This window comes from Bos javanicus, chromosome 27, assembly GCF_032452875.1.
Source record: "Bos javanicus breed banteng chromosome 27, ARS-OSU_banteng_1.0, whole genome shotgun sequence".
Taxonomy (NCBI): domain Eukaryota; kingdom Metazoa; phylum Chordata; class Mammalia; order Artiodactyla; family Bovidae; genus Bos; species Bos javanicus.
The window spans coordinates 2,815,863-2,838,171 of record NC_083894.1 but is presented as its reverse complement, the minus strand read 5'-3'; the positions used below and the strand labels follow the sequence as shown (position 1 = coordinate 2,838,171).

The 22,309-nt window shown below is 41.4% G+C and overlaps 1 protein-coding gene and 1 non-coding gene across 2 annotated transcripts in view; both read left to right on the top strand.

Annotated features, from left to right (window-relative positions):
- Positions 1-22,309, top strand: part of CSMD1 (CUB and Sushi multiple domains 1) — a 2,072,278-nt gene that overhangs the window by 1,783,944 nt on the left and 266,025 nt on the right. The gene's annotated exons all lie outside the window — the stretch shown is intronic.
- LOC133240152 (5S ribosomal RNA) lies at positions 11,651-11,769 on the top strand. The gene has a single exon (XR_009734137.1). It is a non-coding gene; the product is annotated as a 5S ribosomal RNA (ribosomal RNA).

Here is a 22,309-nt window from a genome sequence, read left to right as displayed (position 1 = left end):
TGCCCTCCTCCAGGGAATCTTCCCAACCCAGGAATCGAACCCAGGTCTCCTATATTGCAAGCACATTCCTTACCAACTGAGCTACAAGGGAAGGCCATGCTCTCTTTAGTTATGTGGAAAGAAAATACTTTAAAGATTTGAGTTAACCAGTAAGTATCTGAACTTGGGCCCCAGACAGGTGTGAGTCTGTACCAGAAGGTGAGGTTTATCTTGGGTGCCCCCTCCCCACACCTGACATCTAGCCCAGGCTCCTTCACCCCCATGGGCGCTGCCACGAAGTCTGGATGTTGGCAGTCTACTTCAGCTGTCTGCTCTCAGCTCCCCTGCCATTCTCCCTGCTTAGGGCTGAGGTGTCAAGCAGCTTCTGTAGGACAGTCACCTCCGAGGATTTAGTAGCTTCACATTTGCAGCTTTAAATGCTCACCTCCTGAAGACGGTCCCCGCCTTCACTGTCCAGCACATTTTTAAGGAATCATTTCCAGACGGAAGGGGTGGGGATATTTTGTGGCAGTGGAGTCTGTGAATACCCTTCAAACCGCACCATGTAGAAGTGTGGTATAATGTGGTAGCTCCCAGGCCAGCTGTCATCGTAAACCAACCGGAATTTTCACATAAACACATTCTGGGTCGATTCATCTCTTGGCAGGTCACTTGTGAGCCACATTTAAGATTTATATTAGAACATGGATTGAGGTCAATTTTATGTTTTAAGGGGTTGGTAATGAAATTGAGGTTAAAGTCTGCACAATTTCTTACCTTGGGTTCGCTGTGCTTCAAGGCAGTAATTTGTGAACACGTGTTCATGGAATAGAATCTCTATGTGGTAAAAATTTCACTGCTTTATGGCAAAAATATCAAGGTAAGTTTGCTCCAGTTATCCTGGATTGGGAATAAAAATGTTTTTGTTCCAAGATTATATAATTTTTGCTCTTTTTCTTTGTCTGCTGTCTTCAGAAACGGTGGTGAGAGTACACGGCAGGTGTGGTGTACTGTCCTTATTTGACAACAAAACCTTCGGTACCGTTATGAGGTTATGTTTTCCCCTCCTACCCATTATGTACTCTCCTGGCTGCGTTTTTGCTTTTTTCTTTTTATAATATACTTTTTCAGCGCAGTTTTAGGTTCACAGCACATGTGAGAGGAAGGTGCAGAGATTTCCCATGTAGATTCTGCCTCGGCCTATACACAGCCTCCCCTATTATCTACATCCCCACCAGATGGTTCGTGTGTTACAGCTGATAAACCCATACTAACACGTCATCACTCCAAGGCCATGGTTTACATGGTGTTCACTCTTGTGTTGCACATTCTATGAGTCTGGACAAGTGTGTAATAATATGTATCCATCATTACCGTCTCATATAAAGCAGTTTCACTGCCCTAAAAATCCTCTGCGCTTTTCCCATTCATTCCTCCCCCATCCTAAATAACCCCTGCCAAACAGTGATAGTTTGTCTTTCTCCATAATTTTGCCTTTTCTAGTATCAGGTAGTTGGAATCATATAGTATGTAGCTTTTTCACATTGGCTTCTTTCAGTTAATAGTGTGCATTTAAAGTCCCTCTACCACCCTTATGGCAGAAAGTGAAGAACTAAAAAGCCTCTTGATGAAAGTGAAAGAGGAGAGTGAAAAAGTTGGCTTGAAGCTCAACATTCAGAAAACTAAGATCGTGGCATCTGGTCCCATCACTTCATGGGAAATAGATGGGGAAACAGTGGAAACAGTGTCAGACTTTATTTTGGGGGGCTCCAAAATCACTGCAGATGGTGACTGCAGCCATGAAATTAAAAGACGCTTACTCCTTGGAAGGAAAGTTATGACTAACCTAGATAGCATATTCAAAAGCAGAGACATTACTTTGCCAACAAAGGTCCATCTAGTCAAGGCCGTGGTTTTTCCAGTGGTCATGTATGGATGCGAGAGTTGGACTGTGAAGAAAGCTGAGTGCCAAAGAATTGATGCTTTTGAACTGTGGTGTTGGAGAAGACTCTTGAGAGTCCCTTGGACTGCAAGGAGATCCAACCAGTCCATTCTGAAGGAGATCAGTCCTGGGTGTTCATTGGAAGGACTGATGCTGAGGCTAAAACTCCAGTACTTTGGCCACCTGATGTGAAGAGTTGACTCATTGGAAAAGACCCTGATGCTGGGAAGGATTGGGGTCAGGAGAAAAAGGGGGCGACATAGGATGAGATGGCTGGATGGCATCACCGACTTGATGGACATGAGTTTGGGTAAACTCCAGGAGTTGGTGATGGACAGGGAGGCCTGGTGTGCTGCGATTCATGGGGTCACAAAGACTCAGACATGACTGAGCAACTGAACTGAACTGAACTGAAGGCCTTCCCTTAGCTTGATGGCTCATTTCTTTTCAGTGCTGAATAATATCCCGTTGTCTGGATGTATCACTGTTTATCCATTCACCTAATGAAGGAACTGTTGATTGCTTCCAATTTTTGGTGATTATGAATATAGCTGCTATAAACATTTGCATGTAGGTTTCTGTATGAACATAAGTTTTTAACTCTTTGCATAAATACCAAAGAGTGTGATTTCAGGATTATCTGGTAAGAGAATGTTCTTTTATTTCTGACCTTTTAAAATCTTCCGTTTTAAAATTTCAAGTGACGGAACAAAGAAATCATTTATTTTTTTACATTCTTCATTATATTCTCTTTTAAAAAGACATCTCCTAGTTTGGGTTAAAGACAAAGGAGTGTCTTTTATTATAGTTATTTGAGAGCATAGACATTTATATCCTATATTTGTAATTATGCAAATAATATATTTAATTAATATACTTAGGAAGTGATAAACATGAACACATCCGTTAAAGTTCCTACAAAAATGAAACTTGCTTAACTGAACTTTGGTTTTCCAAGTGTTCTAGTTTGAACAATATGAAATTGTCATTTTTGCAGATTAAAAAAAATGGTTAAATATTGGCATTTATGGTTTAACGTAGCATTTTGTATGTGTGCATGCATGCGTGCTCAGTCACTTGAGTCATGTCTGACTCTTTGTGACCCTGTGGATGGTAGCCCACCAAGCTCCTCTGTCCGTGGGATTCTCCAGGCAAGAATACTGGAGTGAGTTGCTGTGCCCTTCTCCAGGAACATTTGATATAGGGAAATACCATTTTAAGAGTGAAAATATAATGTTGACTCTGAGGTATTTTTGTGAATGAGTTTCTACGAGGTCTTTAAAACTCTATGCGAAGGAAAAATTGCAAGATATAAAAACGTTGCTTGGCATTATTTAGAAAAACTTGGATTGAATTGTGATGCTGAAAATTTGGGTTTGTATCTTGACCTCTGGGGCTTCCCCAGTGGCCAGTAGTAAAGAATCCACCTACAATGCAGGAGCCGCAGGAGATGCTGGTTCAGTCCCCGGGTCAGGAAGATCCCCTGGAGCTGGACATGGCAACCCACTCCAGTATTCTTGCCTGGAGGATACCATGGACAGAGGAACCTGGCGGGCTAAAGTCAGACTAAAGCGACTTAGCACAGCACACAGCCCAGCACACTTTCCCTTCGTCTGCTCAGATCTACTCTCTGCCATGTCTCAGGCTTCTCAATCCTAGTGGTGGACATGTGTGGATGAGCTTAGTGCCTTTTAGCTGGTTCCTCCAGTGAAGATCTCGGGCAGGAGACAAGAGGTGCGGGGAGGAGAGTGGTGTCAGGCTGTAATATATCTCCCTTTCAGATTCCCTCAGTCAGCGCTCACTGTTCTTCTCAAGAAGCTGTATCCATACAGTTCCTTTCCAGGTTTCTATTCACCTAGTAACTACACTTCTACTTGGGCTTTTCCAAATCCAACATTTGTAAGGAAACCTTCTCTCCCCTGGAAGTGTGTCATATCTTTCATTTTGGATTTTCAATGATAGAGTTCCCAAAGGAACATTGTCAAACCCATGAAACTGACATCCCCATGTCCCAGGAACCCCCTTCAGCATCAAGCTGGGATATCTGGTCAACCTCTTTGTACCCATGACCAAAAGTATCGCTTTCCACTTGTGCAGTTTCTGAGCCATTTTTTCCCCATTGGGGAATCCAACTATAAAACTAAATCAGGCTGGAGCCTTTCTAAAACAAAGGCTTGAATCCCCTTGAAAAATGTGAAAGAGCCTATCCCTCGAGCCCAAGAAGGCTTGCTGCTCTTCTGTAGGTAGAAGCTGGGAAAAGCCCATTTATTTGTCTTAATAATCCTGAAACATAAAAAGAAGAGGTACTTTATATGTAAGTTAGATAATGCTGCCATTCCTAATACAAGCTAACGTTAGACTGTGAAGTACTGGCACTAATCTGTGATTTCAAAGGGGCTTCCCTTGTAACTCAGGTGGTAAAGAATCTGGCTGCAATGTGGGAAACCCAGGTTTGATCCCTGGGTTGGGAAGATCCCCTGGAGGAGGGCATGGCAATCCACTCCACTATTCTTGCCTGGAGAATTCCAGGGACAAAGGAGCCTGGTGGGCTATGGTCCATGGGTCACAAAGAGTTGGACATGACTGAGCAACTAACAGTTTCACTTTCATGATTTCAAAATAAAATTTTAAAAAATAGTGGAACTTAAATATTTTCCTCAAATAATTGATACTTCAAGTATGACCTTTGTTGCAAAACGAAAATGACATTTATTCAATAGTCTTAAATTAGTTTTCTTGGTAAACCATTCTAACTTGATAGTATGCCAATACCGTGTGAGCTCTGCATTGTAGGTGTAACTTAGTCATTGAAGGGAGAAGCTTATCTGAATAGTTTTCTCAGACATTTGAATTATCAGATTTTCCTCAATAAACTTAAAACAGGAGAATTTAACATCAGTGTTGCTCTCCTTTTCAGTCACAGAATCCCATACCTGACTGGGGCTTTTTAATTTGACTGCTTGTCTGTTATTAAGACACCTTCTTCAGCTGTCTTCCGTATCCCCACCCTCTCCTGGTCCTCCTTCTTCCAGTGGCCACCCCATTAGAGTCTTTTCCCTGGCTCTCATCTTTCCTTCCCCAAGCTGTGAAGGCTGGATGCCATGAGGAACATCCTTGTGTCGCTCTCTTCTGTCAGTAGTCTCTCCTTGGGCTTTACCAGCCAGCCTCCTGAGCCCTCCCCAGGGTCCTCAACTGCCTCTGGGATCTCCCTCCGGTTTCACATGGAGACAGAAACAGGTGACTTAGCACATGAAACGTGACCACATTCCAGTTCTCTCCACTCCCAAACCTGGTTTTCTCCAAGCCTTTCCCATCTCGGTGAATGCTAGCTCCATTCTGAGAGTTTCTCATGAGAGAGCCTTTGAAGTCATTTTTTCATAAACCCCTTCATCTTCTGCCCCCCATATACTCCAGCATCACTTTCAGTAGGGCCCATATTCAAAGTCCCAGATCCAGCCAGTTCTCTCCACTGTACACATGTCCCCTTGGTCTGAGTCCTTTTGGCCTGGACTGAGCCTCCACAGATTACTGATGGGCTTCTCTCCACTCTTGGATAAGTGTTTCCTGATCAAAGGAGCCAGGATAGGTCTTTTAAAAAATATATCGGCTTCTTTATTTATTTGACTGTATTGGGTCTTAGTTATGAGACATGGGATCTTCGTTGCATCACGAGGAATCTTTCGTTGTGGCACATGGACTCTCTGGTTGTGGCGTGCAGGCTCAGTAGTTATGGCATGCAGACTTAGTTACTCTGTAGCTTGTGGGGTCTTAGTTCCCAGACCTGGGATCAAACCTGTGCCCCCTGCATTTCAAGGTGGATTCTTAATCATTGGACCACCAGGGAGGTCCCAGGCTGGGTCTTAATGAGGCAACTTGCTTCTGGCCAGAACTCTCCACTGTCTTCCCATCTCAGCCAGAGAGAGTTCTGGTTCTCCTTCTTGCCAGAAATAACAGCTATCAAAGCTTGTATGCAAACTTCTGCAAAACCCTTCTGTATGTTTTCAGTTTTCATCCACAATCACTGCCCCCCAACCCTATCAACCTCCTGTGGCATCCATGCCAGCAGGAGGCCAGCCCTGCTTGGTAGGCACATGTTTGGTATATGTCCATTTTACATCAGAGTAAATGGACATATCTGTTATTAGACAGATCTACTAACATGTATGCATCTTTGTTGAACTTTTAAGCTTTATAATTCTTTATACATATATCTTTACCTAATATTTTCCTCTATGCATGCTTTTCCTCTTTGCTTGCTCAATGAATCCACACATGGACAGAATATATTTTAAGGCCTCTTAATCAGAATTAATCGCATTGTCACACGCAGTCCCCAAATGCAATGCTCATGTTTCTGATACAGTGTGTGCCCCATCGTGTGTGAGCATCTTATTTGCAATCTAAAAGACTAAGGTTGGGCTTCCCTGGTGGCTCAAATGGTAAAGAATCTGCCTGCAATGCGGGAGACCCAGTTTCGATCCCTGGATTGGGAAGATTCCCTGGAAAAGGAATGAAACTCAAGTATTCATGCCTGGAGAATTCCTTGAATAGAGGAGCCTAGTGAGCTACAGTCCATGGGTCACAAAGAATCAGACATGACTGAGACAATTGCCTGGACTGAATGATGAGACTAAGTTCCTGGAGGGCAGAATGTCCAGAACATGATATATAGTCAGTGGTTACAAAGTGTTTTCTAACTGAATATACTTGAAACCTTTCTAGTGATGCAAATCTTAAAAATACTAGGATGATTTTGATTGTGTGACAAGAACCATATCATCTACTGATCTTCTGAAAAGGTTGTGTTTTAATACTGACATCAGCTTCATTCAAAGATGTTAATAGAAAAGCCTTTAATAATAAATGTTTGAATGCTAATTTTAATAATAAAGATTCTTCCACCCCTGAGTTATCTTCTATCCCAATGTTAGTATTTAAGATAAATAGTCCTTATATAATATCTGTTATCAGTAGAAGTGGTCAGGATAGACCATTTTTACTGCTAAAAAACATTGCTGCTGCTGCTGCTAAGTCGCTTCAGTCGTGTCCGACTCTGTGCGACCCCATAGATGGCAGCCCACCAGGCTCCCCCATCCCTGGGATTCTCCAGGCAAGAACACTGGAGTGGGTTGCTATTTCCTTCTCCAATGCATGAAAGTGAAAAAGTGTAAGTAAAGTTGCTCAGTTGTGTCCGACTCTTAGCGACCCCATGGACTGCAGCCCACCAGGCTCCTCTGTCCATGGGATTTTCCAGGCAAGAGTACTGGAGTGGGGTGCCATTGCCTTCGTATGCATCTTTGTTGACCTTTTTAAGTTTTATAATTCTTTATACATTTATCTTTACCTAATTATTTTGATACCAGGTAGAAACCAAGCAGTCCATTTTCATTTTATAAAGATTAATACCCACTTTAAATGAACATAGTTTAACCTCTGATTTGTTAAATTTCCTTATTTTATTTTATAAAAATGATCATTCTTCCCAGCGTTAAGGCAACCTTGGGCGAGGAACGACTGGTTATTGGTGGTGACCCTTAACCACAGTGCTGCACGTCCATGTGCAGGTTCGACGGGCCGCTGATGGAGCAGCTGCACAGCACGCCTCCCTGCCGTGCACTTTACCTGCCCTGTGCTATAGAAGAGCACCCCTCCCCTAGAAAGGAGAACTACCAGTGCTCACAAGGTATTCAAGCCCGCTCAAGGTCCATTGTCCCGCCAGCTCCACACAGCATGTAACGCATGAGGACAAGAACTGACGAGTGCAATTATGTTACTTGTAATCAGCCTAACACTTTTCATTAAAGCTTAATTACCATTTAATCATGCATAAAATGCAAGAAAATGGAGTTCAGTTCACAGGAGTGACCTTTACTCTGGGGGGTTAAATAAACGGCGGCTGAGCCTCCAGCGGTCAGACTTCCAGGCCCTCCCACCCCAGGGAAGACGGGCTCCAGGGTGATCTCGCTTCCTCGGAGTCCCAAGATGGATTTCCTGTAAATAGTGGCCGTAACTACACGACATCCCTCCCTAATTTACTTTATTGGAAGATAATTTAATAGGTACATTTTCATTTTAAAAAATCATTTGTTGTTTATAGCAAGAGAGGCCCTTGGGGCTGCCAGTTGCCGAGCAGAGTAGGGTTGTTTTATAGGAATGAGTCGGTCATAAACCCTGGGCTCCTGCGCCTCCTGTCTACCTGCAGACAGTACACGGCAGGTGCCACCAGACGGCCACCCACCCTCTCTGCTTTCTCAGGACTCGTGGGGTCCTTGGAACGTTGACCACACATTCTTGTCTTTGGCCACATGCACACGTAGATTGTAAATGAGGCCAAAGAGTTTTGTCCACCTTTGATACCAGGCCTAGCTCACGACAGAGGTAGAATGGTTGTTCATTGAATTACTGAGACTAAGATGCTGGCTTAACTGAAATTCTAAATTCTGGATTCCACAGAGTGCTGGGGTTTTAGCTGTGGTTGGTGGTGGTTTAGTGGCTAAGTCATGTCCAACTCTTTGAGGCCCCATGGGCTGCAGCCCGCCAGGCTTTTTATCATGGGGTTTCCCCAGCAAGAATACTGGAATGGTTTGCCATTTCCTTCTCCAGGGGACCTTTGCAAACCAGGGGTCAAAACTGGGTCTCCTACATTACAGACAGATTCTTTACCAACTAAGCCATCAGGGAAGCCCTTTTAGCTGTGGTTAGTTTTGTCAAATGCCACCAAGATTGATAGGAAGAGGAACAGAGAGAAACAGGACACCTGAATGACACTTCTCCTGTTCTTGGGGTCATGTCTTTCCCCCTGTCCAGTTTTATTGAAATATAATTGACTTATTGCATATAAGTTAGATTCTGCAATCTGAAAAATAAAGCAGACTAGTGAATATTTTAAAAAAGCAGACTCATAGATAGAGAGAACAAGCTAGTGGTTACCAGTGGGGAAAGGGAAAGAGGGAGAGGCAAGACAGGGGTATGGGATTAAGAGGCACAGACTAGTATGTATAAAATAGATAAGCCACAAAGTTATACTGTACAGGGAAATATAGTCATTGTTTTGTAATAGTGTTAACTCAAGTATAATTAAAAAAATATATCAGATTGCTGTGTTGTATGCTCCAAACTAATATTGTAAATCAGCTATACCTCGAATTTAAAAAATAATAAAAATAATTGACACATAGCATTGTGTAAGTTTAAGGTGTACAACATGTTGATTTGATACATTTATGGACTGAACAGAATGATCACCACCTTAGCTTTTGTTCACCTCACATCGCTTACCGCTGTTTTTGGTGGTGAAAACAGTGAAGGGCTACTCTCTGAGCAACCTGCAGATACACAGTGCAGTCACCTACAGCCATCTTGCTGTGCACTGGACCACAGCACTTACTCATCTGTAGCTAGAGATCTGTGCCCTCTGACCAGCATCTCTCCATCCCACCCCCCCAACAGCACTGGCCCCTAGGAATCACCATTCCAGCCTCTGATTCTGTGAATTCAGCCTTTCCAGATTCCAAATATATGATATCATACAGTATTTGTCTTTCTCCTTCTGACATCTCAGCACACTGCCCTCAAGGTCCATCCATCTTGTGGCAAATGACAGGATTCCCTTCTTTTTCATGGGTGAATAATAGTCCTGTGTATGTGTGTATGTATGTATGTGAGTGTGTGTAGCTGTGGGATTGCTTGATCATGTGGTAGTTTCAGTGTTTTCAGGAACCTCCACACTGTTTTCCATGGTGACTGCACCAGTTAACATTCCCACCAACAGTGCACAAAGGGTTCTTTTCCTTGAGGGTGTGTTTGAGGGTGTGTTTCATACTTACCATGAGAGAGAGAGGAGAAGGCAATGGCACCCCACTCCAGTACTCTTGCCTGGAAACTCCCATGGACAGAGGAGCCTGGTAGGCTGCAGTCCATGGGATCGCTAAGAGTCGGACACGACTGAGCGACTTCACTTTCACTTTTCACTTTCATGCATTGGAGAAGGAAATGGCAACCCACTCCAGTGTTCTTGCCTGGAGAATTCCAGGGACAGGGGAGCCTGCTGGGCTGCCGTCTATGGGGTCACACAGAGTCGGACACGACTGAAGTGACTTAGCAGCAGCAGCAGCATGAGAGAGAGAGGAGCCCTTTTCTATACAACCAGCCAGAGCGTCATCTGCACCTACCTTTCTGCTAGTCCCGATCCCACTCATACTGAAGGCTCATAAACCATTCCTCAGACAGCAGCGATTTCTGTGCGGAGTCCCAGCATGATTCCCCCAGGACCTCAGATGTAACTCTGTGTCACACATGATGCTTTGGGCAGAGTTACGCTTTCTTGCTTTAATGAGAAGGAAGTGCTCCTAAATTTTATAGACTGAATTATCACAACATCATTCAGAAATAAGCTGAGTCAGTGAGGACAGCATAAAAAATGAGTCACTGTGACAAATATTGCGGTTAAGCATCTGACCACTCTGTCCAGAATAGAGGTCACCCTTAGTTTCATAATGTGTGTGATCACATTGGTGTAATAACTAGGAATTAATGAACTGACCACTCATTCATTCATTTGTGTATTCTTTCATTTATACACTGACAACTAAAAAAATTTAGTCACAACCTGAAAGTAGAGTGTTATTTTATTGGGTGAGAATGTTTAGGACTCCAGCCCAGGAGGCAGCATCTCAGAAACGCTGAGAAAACTGCTCCAAGGAGGTGGGCAGGGGAGTCAGGCTATACACAAGTCTGCAGCAAAGGGAGCAGGCAGTCTGAACATCAAAGACTGGGTAGCAAGTTAAGGAACTCAGTGTTCTGTGCATGAGAAGATGCAAGCCTCGGGGCTGCCTGAATGCATGCCTTTTGTGTGCACCTCGGCTGTCTGGGGCCAATCCAGTTTCCTTGGTCACGTCTCTTCCTGCATTCCCCCAGCTCCTCGGCAAGCACATGGAGTGTGACAGCTTACACTGGATCGCAGTTTGGGGAGGCTTATTCACATTTGGAGGCCAGAAATCACCGATGGTGGTGGCATTTCTTGTTTATTGATATGGCAGAAGATCCTTGCATTTCACAACACCAACCAGTATTCAGCCCCTTCCTGCTGCATTCCTGATGCTTTGTGAATGTGGAGGATCAGAGCTGAGATGTAGATGTTACCTGGTCTTCATAAAAGATATGGAAGAGGCAGGTGGATTTCACCTCCCCTGAGGCTTATGCTGTTCACCCAGTCTCTCTCCTGGTCTCTGTCTGCCTCCTCCGGACAGCCCGCCTGGCACCCCAGCTGCCTAGGCAGGACTCTGCTCCACTGTGGCTCACAGAGACAACCTCTGCTGTCCTTGAGTGACCAGCCACCTCCAAGGTCCTCAGCGCCTCTCACACCCTGTGGTCTCCACTCCATCCACCCATCACTCTCAGGAACACACACTGCATTCAGATTTAGCAACACTGTTAGAGTGGAAAGGAAAAAAATATGTATACATATACACTTCCCTGGTGGCTCAGACGGTAAAGCACCTGTCTACAATGTAGGAGACCCGGGTTCAAGCTCTGGGTTGGGAAGATCCCCTGGAGAAGGAAATGGCAACACACTCCAGTACTATTGCCGGGAAAATCCCATGGACAGAGGAGCCTGGTAGGCTACAGTCTATCGGGTCACAAAGAGTCAGACACGACTGAGCGACTTCACTTTTATACACATACACATGTAATGTTAAGTATTATGAGGCTCATTTAAACTATAGTAAGGTCTACGGCCATACCACCCTGAACGCGCCCGATCTCGTCTGATCTCGGAAGCTAAGCAGGGTCAGGCCTGGTTAGTACTTGGATGGGAGACCGCCTGGGAATACCGGGTGCTGAAAAAAAAATAAATAAATAAATAAATAAACTATAGTAAGCTGCATACCATTCTAATGGATAATGGCAGAAACCAAAGAGGAACTAAAGAGCGTCTTGATGAGGCCAACTTCGGGAGATGGTGAGGGACAGGGAAGCCTGGGCACTGAAGTCCATGGGTTGCAGCTGGAGCGTCATCTGCACCTAACTTTCTGCTAATCTCAATCCCACTCATACTGAAGGCTTGTAAACCATTCCTCAGACAGCAGCGATTTCTGTACAGAGTCCCAGCATGATCCCCCAGGACCTCAGATAGGGCAACTGAACAACAACACCAAGCTGCATAATCCTGTATCTTGATGAGGGTGAAAAAGTCAGCTTAAAACTAAGCATTAAAAAAAAATTAAAAATTAAGATCATGGCATCCGGCTCTTACTTCATGGCAAACAGCAGGGGAAAAGGTGGAAGTAGTGAAAGACTTCCTCTCCTTGGGCTCCAAAACCACTGCGGACGGTGACTGCAGCCTTGAAATCAGAAGACGGTTGCTTCTTAGCGGGAAAGCTATGACAAACCTACACAGTGTGCTGAAAAGCAGAGACATCACTCTGCCAGCAAAGGTCTGTATAGTTAAGGCCACGGTCTTCCCATGGTCATGTACAGGTGTGAGAGCTGAATGGTAAAGAAGGCAGAGAGCCAAAGAATTAACGCCCTCAAACTGTGGTGCTGGAGAAGACTCCTGAAAGTGCCTTGGACAGCTAGGAGATCAAACCAGTCTATCTTAAGGGAGATCAACCCTGAATATTCACTGGAAGGACTGATGCTGGAGCTGAAGTTGAAGCTCCAATACTGTGGTCACCTGATGCAGAGTCAACTCATTGGTAAAGACCCTGATGCTGGGAAAGATTGAGGGCAGAAGGAGAAGAGGGCATCAGAGAATGAGATGGCTGGATGGCATCACCGATGCAATGGACATGAACTTGGGCAAACTTCGGGAGATGGTGAGGGACAGGGAAGCCTGGTGTGCTGAAGTCCACAGGTTACAAAGAGTCGGACATGACTGGGTGACTGAGAAACAACAACAAGCTGCATAATCCTGCATCAGAAAACTCTCAAAGGTGCACAAGCCTGTGCACACACATGTAATATTATATAAGTTTTAGAATAGGCATCACAGAGGCACTGTTTTCTACCCAGGACTTGGGGCTAAGCCCCATCTACACAGCTCTGTAAACAAGCATGTGTATGATTTTCGTGTGAATTAGGTGAAATTAGGGCATCATACTCTTTTTCATCATACTCTTTTTACTGCCCAGTGTTGATGAGGGCTAATCTCAACAGTAAGGAACACAAAAGCACTTTGATTTATCGATTTTCCCCAATATAAGGGATTGCTATTATTTATTCTCAGTTCTAGAGGCATATTGACTCAGGGGAAGTATATGTGATAAATGAGACAGTCTGCGGTTCTCAAATTAGATCCCCCCTCTCTCTTGCCTCCTGTTTCACACCACTCAGTTCACACTGACAAAAGCAAGATCCTCCTGATACTTGGAAGGTGTGGAGATAGTGAAGCTGTGATTTAGAAACAGGAAAAGACGGTAAACAAGTGAATAGCACTTGATCACCCTAATGATTTAGTACCAGATCTTTGCATTGCTGCAACCATCTGAGATTTCTGTAACATACTGAAGTTGTTAACCATGTACTTGTTATCAGTGAAGAATTTGCAGAGTGTCTAATGAAAAATGTGATACTCATCTTTTTCTCTCAAGTCCATCTTATGTATACAGATTATTTTATTTTTCATACCTCGGAGAACTGAGAATCAATTTAACTGTAGTGACTAATGTTATAGACGTTTAGAAATGAATCTTTGGAGGATGAGGGTTGAAGGTTTTAATTTGAGTGTGACTAGATATAAAGAAACTAAAATCTCTTTGAATAACTGAATGAGGGGATCTTTTTTGTTATGAGGATGCAAAACATAGGATTTTATGATATGTTCAAATTTTGCATATTTTTGTTACTAATAGATGTAATGGTTTTTTTTTTTAATAACTAAAGGCTAAAATATTTTTAAATTTGCAGGAACAGACATACTTGGCTTTGCATACATGGTATATTTGACATGATGAAAGGAGTTATGTTCATTAGTATTTTTTTCAGGGCACTTACAATTCCTTTACAAAGGAGGGGCTAAGCTTAGTCCTCAGTGCAATCTTTGGAACTTAACCAACATAACTGATTCAAATACTGTGGTGAATGCGAGTAACCTGTTATACTCTTATATGTTTTAGAAATTTTCCGAGTGCATTCTTTTACATACATGGTCCAATGTTTAACAACAATGTGGCATGCAGAACTCAAAAATATAGTTTTATAACTAGCAAATAAATATTAAAACATTTATTTGCAAGGAATAGAAACATTATTTGACTTACAGATACCACCTAAATTGGACATTTATTATGTCCCACTAATGTTCTAGTTCCAATAAGTGATTATGAGGATCTTTGAGATCACTTTAAAAGCTAGTTTGAAACATTGAAAACAAGTTAATTAAAAAATTGTTGTGTAGTCACCCAGTTGTGTCCAACTCTTTGCAACCCCATGGACTGCAGCACACCAGGTCTCCCATCCCTCACCCTCTCCAGAAGTTTGCCCAAGTTCATGTTCATTGTATCAATGACGCCATCCAGCCATCTCATCCTCAGATGCCCTCTTCTCCTTCTGTCCTCAATCTTTCCCAGCATCTGGGTCTTTTCCAACGAGTTGGCTGTTCACATCAGATGACCAAAATAGTGGGGCTTCAGTTTCAGCAACAGTCCTTCCAACGAGTATTCAGAGTTGATTTCCCCTAAGACTGACTGTTTTGGTCTCTTTGCTGTCCAGGGAATTCTCAGGAATCTTCTCCAGCACTACAGGGCAAAGGCATCCATTCTTTGGTGCTCTGCCTTCTTTACAGTCCAGCTCTCATAACTGTACATGACCACTGGGAAGACGGTAGCCTTAACTATGTGGACCTTTGTCGGCAGAGTGATGTCTCTGCTTTTCAAAACACTGTCTAGATTTGTCACAGCTTTCCTGCTGAGAAGCAGTCATCTTCTGCTTCCATGGCTCTGGTCACCATCTTTCACTCTCTACCTTTATCCTCCTCAAGAGGCTCCTCGCTTTCTGCCATCAGAGTGGTATCATCCACATATCTGACGTTGTTGATGTTTCTCCTGCCTATCTTGATTCCAGCTTGTAGCTCATCCAGCCCGGCCTTTCTCATGATGTGTTCAGTATTTAGGTTAAATAAATGGACAGCCCTGTCATACTCCTTCCTCAGTCCTGAACCAATCAGCTGTTTCATACAGGGTTTGAACTGTTGCTACCATACATGACCACTGGAAAAACCATAGCTTTGACTAGATGGACCTTTGTCAGCAAAGTAATGTATCTGCTTTTTAATACGCTCTCTAGGTTGGTCATAGCTTTTCTTCCAAGGAGCAAGTGTCTTTTGATTTCATGGCTGCAGTCAGCATATGCAGTGATTCTGGAGCCCAAGAAAATAAAGTCTCTCACTGTTTCCATTGTTTCCTCATCTATTTGCCATGCAGTGATGGGACCAGATGTCGTGATCTTAGTTTTTTGAATGTTGAGTTTTAAGCCGGCTTTTTCACTTTTATCTTTGGCTACAAAGAATGTAGTCAATTTTGTCTCAGTATTGACCATTTGGTGATGTCCATGTGTAAAGTCATCTCCTGTGTTGTTGAAAAAGGATGCTTGCTATGACCAGTGACCTCTTTGTGGATCACTGCCTTGTCGTCGTGATGGGGCTTGCATAATTAAAAAATAGCCAATGTTATAATATAAACGTAGTGGACTCAGACCCTACTATAAGCAGCAGAAATGGTACAAGGTCAATTGTTATGAGAAAGTGACTTCTGAGTTTGAAAATGAAAATCTGTAGTGTAGGGGGATTTATCATCTAGTTTAATAGCTGCAATATAAATAGCTCTTGGATTATTATATTTTGATTTAATTAGCATGAAATATGGGACTTGGGCTTTTTTGCTTTAATGGAATTCACATTCTGCATTGTGGAAAATCAAAGTGATTGATTTATTTCTGTTGCATGTTGAAGTTTTTTTTTTTTTAATTGTAGGATTCAATTTACACTTACATTTGATAGTCTACTTTAATGACATATTTTCATAGCTATTAAGTGCTTATTCAGTACAAAGACCATGAAAGCAAATGTTCCACTTTTGAAACATTGTTACAGAGGACATTTGAGTAGCAGATCATAAAAGGTATTTAATGTTTTCTTATAATAATGTTACCCTTTCTGTCAAGTGTTTTAATACCTGTGCTTTCACTGACAAAGTAAAATCTTTCATGCAGTCTGAGGTTTCAAGGTATCTATCTGAAGAACCAGTTCAATTCAGTTGCTCAGTCATGTCCAACTCTTTGCGACCCCATGGACTGCAGCACACCAGGTTTCACTGTCCATCACTAACTCTCAGAGCTCGATCAAACTCATGTCCATCGAGTCAGTGATTCCATCTGAAGAATCTTGGCCTTAAATTTATTTTCCTTGCCTGTGGCTCACAGTAATAGCATTAATGAAGCCTCTCAGTAAGTAGTAATTGTGTACTTGAAAGGACTTTTGCTTGATTTAGTATATTTTTAAAAAATTCTGAAATAGTCATTAACCCCAGGAACTGGTTAAACTGACAATATATAGTCTGCAACTTCAGATTTGCCAGTATCCACCCATAATTTCACAATCCTGAAGCCCACATTGCTTCCTGTCATGAAGAAGTATGCAGAAATACACAATTCCTATACTGACTCCTAACTCTTCATCCCTTCAAGTTTTGAAATTAAACATGAGTATATACCTACATGGAACTTCCTTGGTGGCTCACTGGGTAAAGAATCCGCTTGCAATGTGGGAGACTCAGGTTCAATCCCTGGGTCATGAACCCCTGGAGGCAGCCATGGCAACCCACTCCAGTATTCTTGCCTGGAGAATCCCATGAACAGAGGAGCCTGGTGGGCTACAGTCCATGGGGTTGCAAAGAGTCAGACATGACTGAGCAGCTAATGACATACACACATATACCTACACAAAAATAATTTTAAATATAAAATGATTTGTATTCATTTTATATGATTCAAGTGAATACTACAATTCAGGCGTATACATATGCATGTGTGTGTATATATCCATATAAAAAAGCTTATATATATATATATATAAATCTTTTTTTTCTTTTCTGCACTGGTATTTATTGCAGCGCATGGTCTTTTCTCTTGTTGCAGTATGCAGGCCCTCTAGTTTTGGCCCATAGGCTCTAGAGCATTCAGAATTAGTTGCCCTGTGGCATATGGAATCTTAGTTCCCTGACCAGGGATCGAACCCATGATCCCTGCATTAGAAGGCAAATTCTTAACCACTGGACCACCAAGGAAGTCCCTATATAATTTAAACTTTTTATTTAAAAGTACTTATAAATTCACATGCCCATGTAAGAAGTAAAACAGATCCTGTGGACCCTTAAGAAGTTCCTCCCAAGTGGTAACCTGCAGAACTAGTGTACACATCACAGCCAGGCTGTCAACAATGGCCAGTCAACAGGCGGAACATCTATCACCCAAAGGTTCCTCAGGATGTCCTTTCAGCCACCCACTGCCCTCCTGCTGCCTCCAGGCAACCTCTAATGTGCCCTCCATTTCCATAACTCTGCCGTTCCCAGAACATCATATGAAAGGAATGGTGTAGGCTGTAGTCTCTCAGGACTGACTTTTTCTCTCAGTTTAGTGCTGAGGAGATTCACTGGGGCTGCAACGTGTGCCTTGGGTTCATCCCTTTATGTGGCTGAGTGATATTCCATTGACTGGACATACCAGCTTGTTTAATCATTCACTCACTGAAGGACATTTAGCTTGTTTCTAGCTTGGGACCATTATGAACGGAGCTGCCATAAACATTCATGTACAAGTTTTTGTGTGAACCTAAGTTTTCATTTATCCAGGATAAATGTACAGAAGTGTAATATCTGGGCTGAATGGCAACAGAATGTTTAGATTTTAATGGCCAAATGATTGTCCAGAGGGCCTGTACCATTTTACATTTCTACGAACAATGTATAAGTGACTCCTTTTCTCTGTATCCTCACCCAGTATTTGATGTTGTCTTTTTATATGATATAATTAGCTGCATTAATAGGTATGTTGTATGCTTATATGATATAATTAGATGCACTAAAAGGTGTGTAGTGATATCTCTTTGCAATTCCTGAATGGCCGGTGATCTTGAACATCTTATTACATATTTATTTGCCATCTGTACATTCTCTTCAGTGACATGTTTTTCCATGTCTTTTATTCATTTTCTGGTTGAATATTTTCATGTTTTCCTTTTATTTTTTTGCATTTTCAGAATTCTTGATATGTTTTAGATACTAGTCTTTTGTCAGATATGTGAATTTTAAACTGCTTTTCTTGGTCTTCATATTGTCTATCCATCTTCTTAACAAAGTCTTTTTGGGGAAAAAAGTTTTTAATTTTGAAGTTTAGTTTATTAATTTTTGCTTTTATAGATGGTGATGTTGTTGCCATGTCCTTGCCTAGCCCTAAATCCTCAAGATTTTTCTCCTAGACATTTTTCTGTAAGTTTTATGGTTTTACATTCTGTATTTAAAGCTGTGATCAACCATGAATTAACTTCTGTGGAAGATGTGAGGCTTGCATCAAGGCTGGCTATTTCCCCAGTGCCATGTGTTACTTTTGAAATCCAGGGGGAAGGATCTGTGAAATGTGCATCCATCACTTTGAGCAGCCGTCACTTCTGTTCTTGACCTTGGAAGATCTTAGAAAACTCTGTGTCTCCAGTTCCTGAAGCACTTTGATGTTGTCAGGAGGGAGAGGAAGAATGTAGATCGAATTAGTGGACCTTGGTAGAATTTGGACCCACCTTCTTTCTTTAATGTGGAGCCTGGGATTGAGTGGAAACACTGCATTGGATGAATTGAGGTTCCTCTTTCCTGTGTGTTTTCAAACCTTTTCCAGCCGCTGAAGCACTAATGCATGCTTGATGGAGTTCTGGTGACCAGCTCATGTTTATCCTGTCAAACACAGTCAGTGGCCCTCCAGAAGGAGATTTTCTGTGCCATGATCTAACCCAAAGAGCAACTTTTCAGAGAAAATGGTAACCTGACACTTGCACAAAGAATTCATTCAACTTTCTTAACCCAAGAACAGGCGCTCTTCATGCACAGGTTAAGATCTGAAGATTAGAATATGTCTGCCTCTGATGAGAAGCACACTGGTGTCACCGTGTGCTTTTCCATGTATGTGGTGAGCATGCTCTCTGGTACGTTACGAAAGGGAATTTTAAGATAATAAATGTACACAAAGCAGACTTTGCTTCTGTGAATGAATAACCAGTGGTGAGCATTCTCTCTGGTATGTTATGAAAGGGAATTTTGAGATAATAAATGTACACAAAGCAGACTTTGCTTTGTGAATGAAGCAATATTTACCAGTCAGTAAATATACTTTTAAGTGATGTTTAAATTAAAAAAAAAAAGCTGAGTAATACTCCATTGTGTATATGTACCACAGCTTTCTTATCCATTCATCTGCTGATGGGCATCTAGGTTGTTTCCATGTCCTGGCTATTATAAACAGTGCTGTGATGAACATTCATGTTGATGTATGGCAAAACCAATACAGTATTGTAAAGTAATTAGCCTCTAATTAAAATAAATAAATTTAAATTAAAAACAAACAAAAACAAACAAAATGCAAATTAGAAAGTAAAAAAAAAAAAAGGCAAGAGGACTTGACACATTTAACAAGACATGGTCCAAATGCTCAATTTTTTTAGTTAGAATAGAAAGAGAACACAACTTTGCAAATTATTTTTGAATGCATATATTCTATACAGTCTCCAGTGTCAAAAATGACTTTAACCAATTGGGAATAAATTTGAGTCCACTGTATTTCTCATGATTCAGTAGTTCTACATCATCATTGCTGCCTTGTACAAACAAAATGTCAGGTCCCTGGCTTTTATGCTAAGTGAAGCACAGGTTCGGGTCACTCAAGCCTATTGGAGTGGCTCTAGATTCAGGGGGCAAGGAGTGGAGATATCTCTTAGATCCCACTAGGCTTGTGGAAGATTCTATATGACTTGAAACATTCTAGAGAACCCCTGCCTGGGGAAATTGAAGAACACCATGTATACACCTCAGGAATAGCATCTTCTTCTCAGGTGATAGGAGGGTAAGACTGCTGCAACTAAAACTATTGTTTTCCTTTTTATGGAAGAAAAAACTGGGAAGATTCAGTCATTAAAATCCTGTTTGAAGAAAAAAAAATATTTAAGACAAAATTGAGTGAAAGAAGCAGACGTACGGCACACTAAAGAATACAGTCGTGAAAAGGAAATGAGCGCGTGTCACATCCATGACCCTGTGTGACCCTGAAGGTGGAAAAGAAATTTCTGCCCCAAAGAAATATCATTGGTTGGAGGCTCTCATATTAGTCTCCAAATAAGCTTTATTGTCATTACCAGAAAGCATTTTTCCACAGTGTGTAACTGGGGGGAAATAAAATGGTGTTTATTAAAAAAAAAAACAAACCAGCCAATATATTCCCCGGTGCATTGTTTTAAATTGTTTGTTTTTTCTTCATGTAATCTCATTGTTGTTTTTTTTTTTTTAATCCAATCTGGAGTAACCTAGGAACTTTTAATTTTTATTTTGTAATTCTAAAAGGGAAGAGTAAGAGTTTGGGGTTCAATTCAGCTAAACCATCATGATTGGAAATCTCAGTCTTTAAACATACACAAGCCATATGAAGAACATCCCCCCCCGCCCCGACTAAGGCCATGTGTAGAACTATTTTACTACAAGTCACATTTTCATGTAATTGGCATAAGTTTAGCTAATTATGTAGATGCTGTATTTATATTTTTTCATGCCTTTTATTGATTTTCCAGTTGAGTATATAGATGCTATAGTTCATACAATATGAACTACATGAGTACATAAATTTTTAATGCCATGCTCTATGATTATTATTACAGATATTCAGAGTGAAAATTTGCTTTAGAAGTAGAAAACTCTTTCAAAACTGAATTAAATTTCATCCCATTAAAGGATATATAACCCTTAGTGCAAGCCACTGTTTTATATACTGATATTCTGTGGATCTTTATTTGGGAGGATTTGAATAAGTCTATGGAAAAAACATGCTCTATAATTACATTTATTTAGAATACACTGTATTAAATTATTTTTTTATGTTTCTTTATTCTCTGAGCCTTTAATCCCTGATATACAATGGAGACCTACAAGAGAGAGTTGGAGGATGTGGTATTTGTTAGTCTTATTAGACCAGACACCTATTAATAACCTACAGAAAAGTGTTCTGCAGAACACTTGTCTTGTAAACTCATGTGTCTTTTGAAATTCTTCTTATGTACAAAATCTGTGTGCATCTTTGTGTAAAGCTTCTTCACTGAGTAATGTGCTTTTGCTTTAATGAATATTGAATAAAAATTTGGAAAGAGAAGTAATAAAAGCATATCTCTTAAAAATTACAATGAGACTCATCAATGATCTCCTTGGCTTTTTTCCTAAAGATTTATTTTTAAATTATTTTAGTACTATGTACTTATTTATCATAGAACTATTACTATGGATATTTACTAAGAGCTGTTGTTGCCAAGTTATGCCTTGGCATGTCAGCCAAGTCATGTCTGACTCTTTGCAACCCCATGGACTACAGCATGCCAGGCTTCCCTGTACTTTGGTATCTCCTGGAGTTTGCTTAAAACTCATGTCCATTGAGTCGATGAAGCCATCCAACTATCTCCTCTATTGACCCTTCTCCTCCTGCCTACAATCTTCTCCATCATCAGGGTCTTTTTCAGTGAGTCAGCTCTTCACATCAGTTGGCCAAAGTATTGGAGCTTCAGCTTCAGCACCAGTCTTTCCAATGAATATTCAGGGTTGATTTCCTTTAGGATTGACTGGTTTGATCTCTTTGCTTAATAGACAATTAACTTTTAATACTAAGTATTTATTTTTAAATTATTTTAATGCTATATTAAATTAATTCTCATTTGGAAATGAGTATGTAATCATCCATGTGACCACTTGCTTGAATAAAGAATGAAGTTTCTTTCGGAGATGTGAAATTCAGTCCAATGGACAAGATTGAAAATGTACAACAAGATTTGCTTATTTTTTTTCCTGAAGCCCAGAGAAATCTCAGCAACAATAGAGCACAGTTAGATCTTAGATTCTTCAGTTACTCAAATAGTAAACTCAAGATTGATCATTTGTAAAATACTAGTTCCATGGAAGCACCATTGTGTTGCCTAGGTGATGGCCACAATGGGCTATGATTCTGGTGCTTGAATTCTCTAACTGCTCTTCTCTATTGTAAAGAGTTGTGGGTTATGGGTATGACACTCCTGGCACCCTAACTAGAAGCTTTGTGTCCTCAGGTCCATTCTGCATTCCACTGCTGAACTGGTCTTCTTTCAGGGAGATGTGCTTGCCT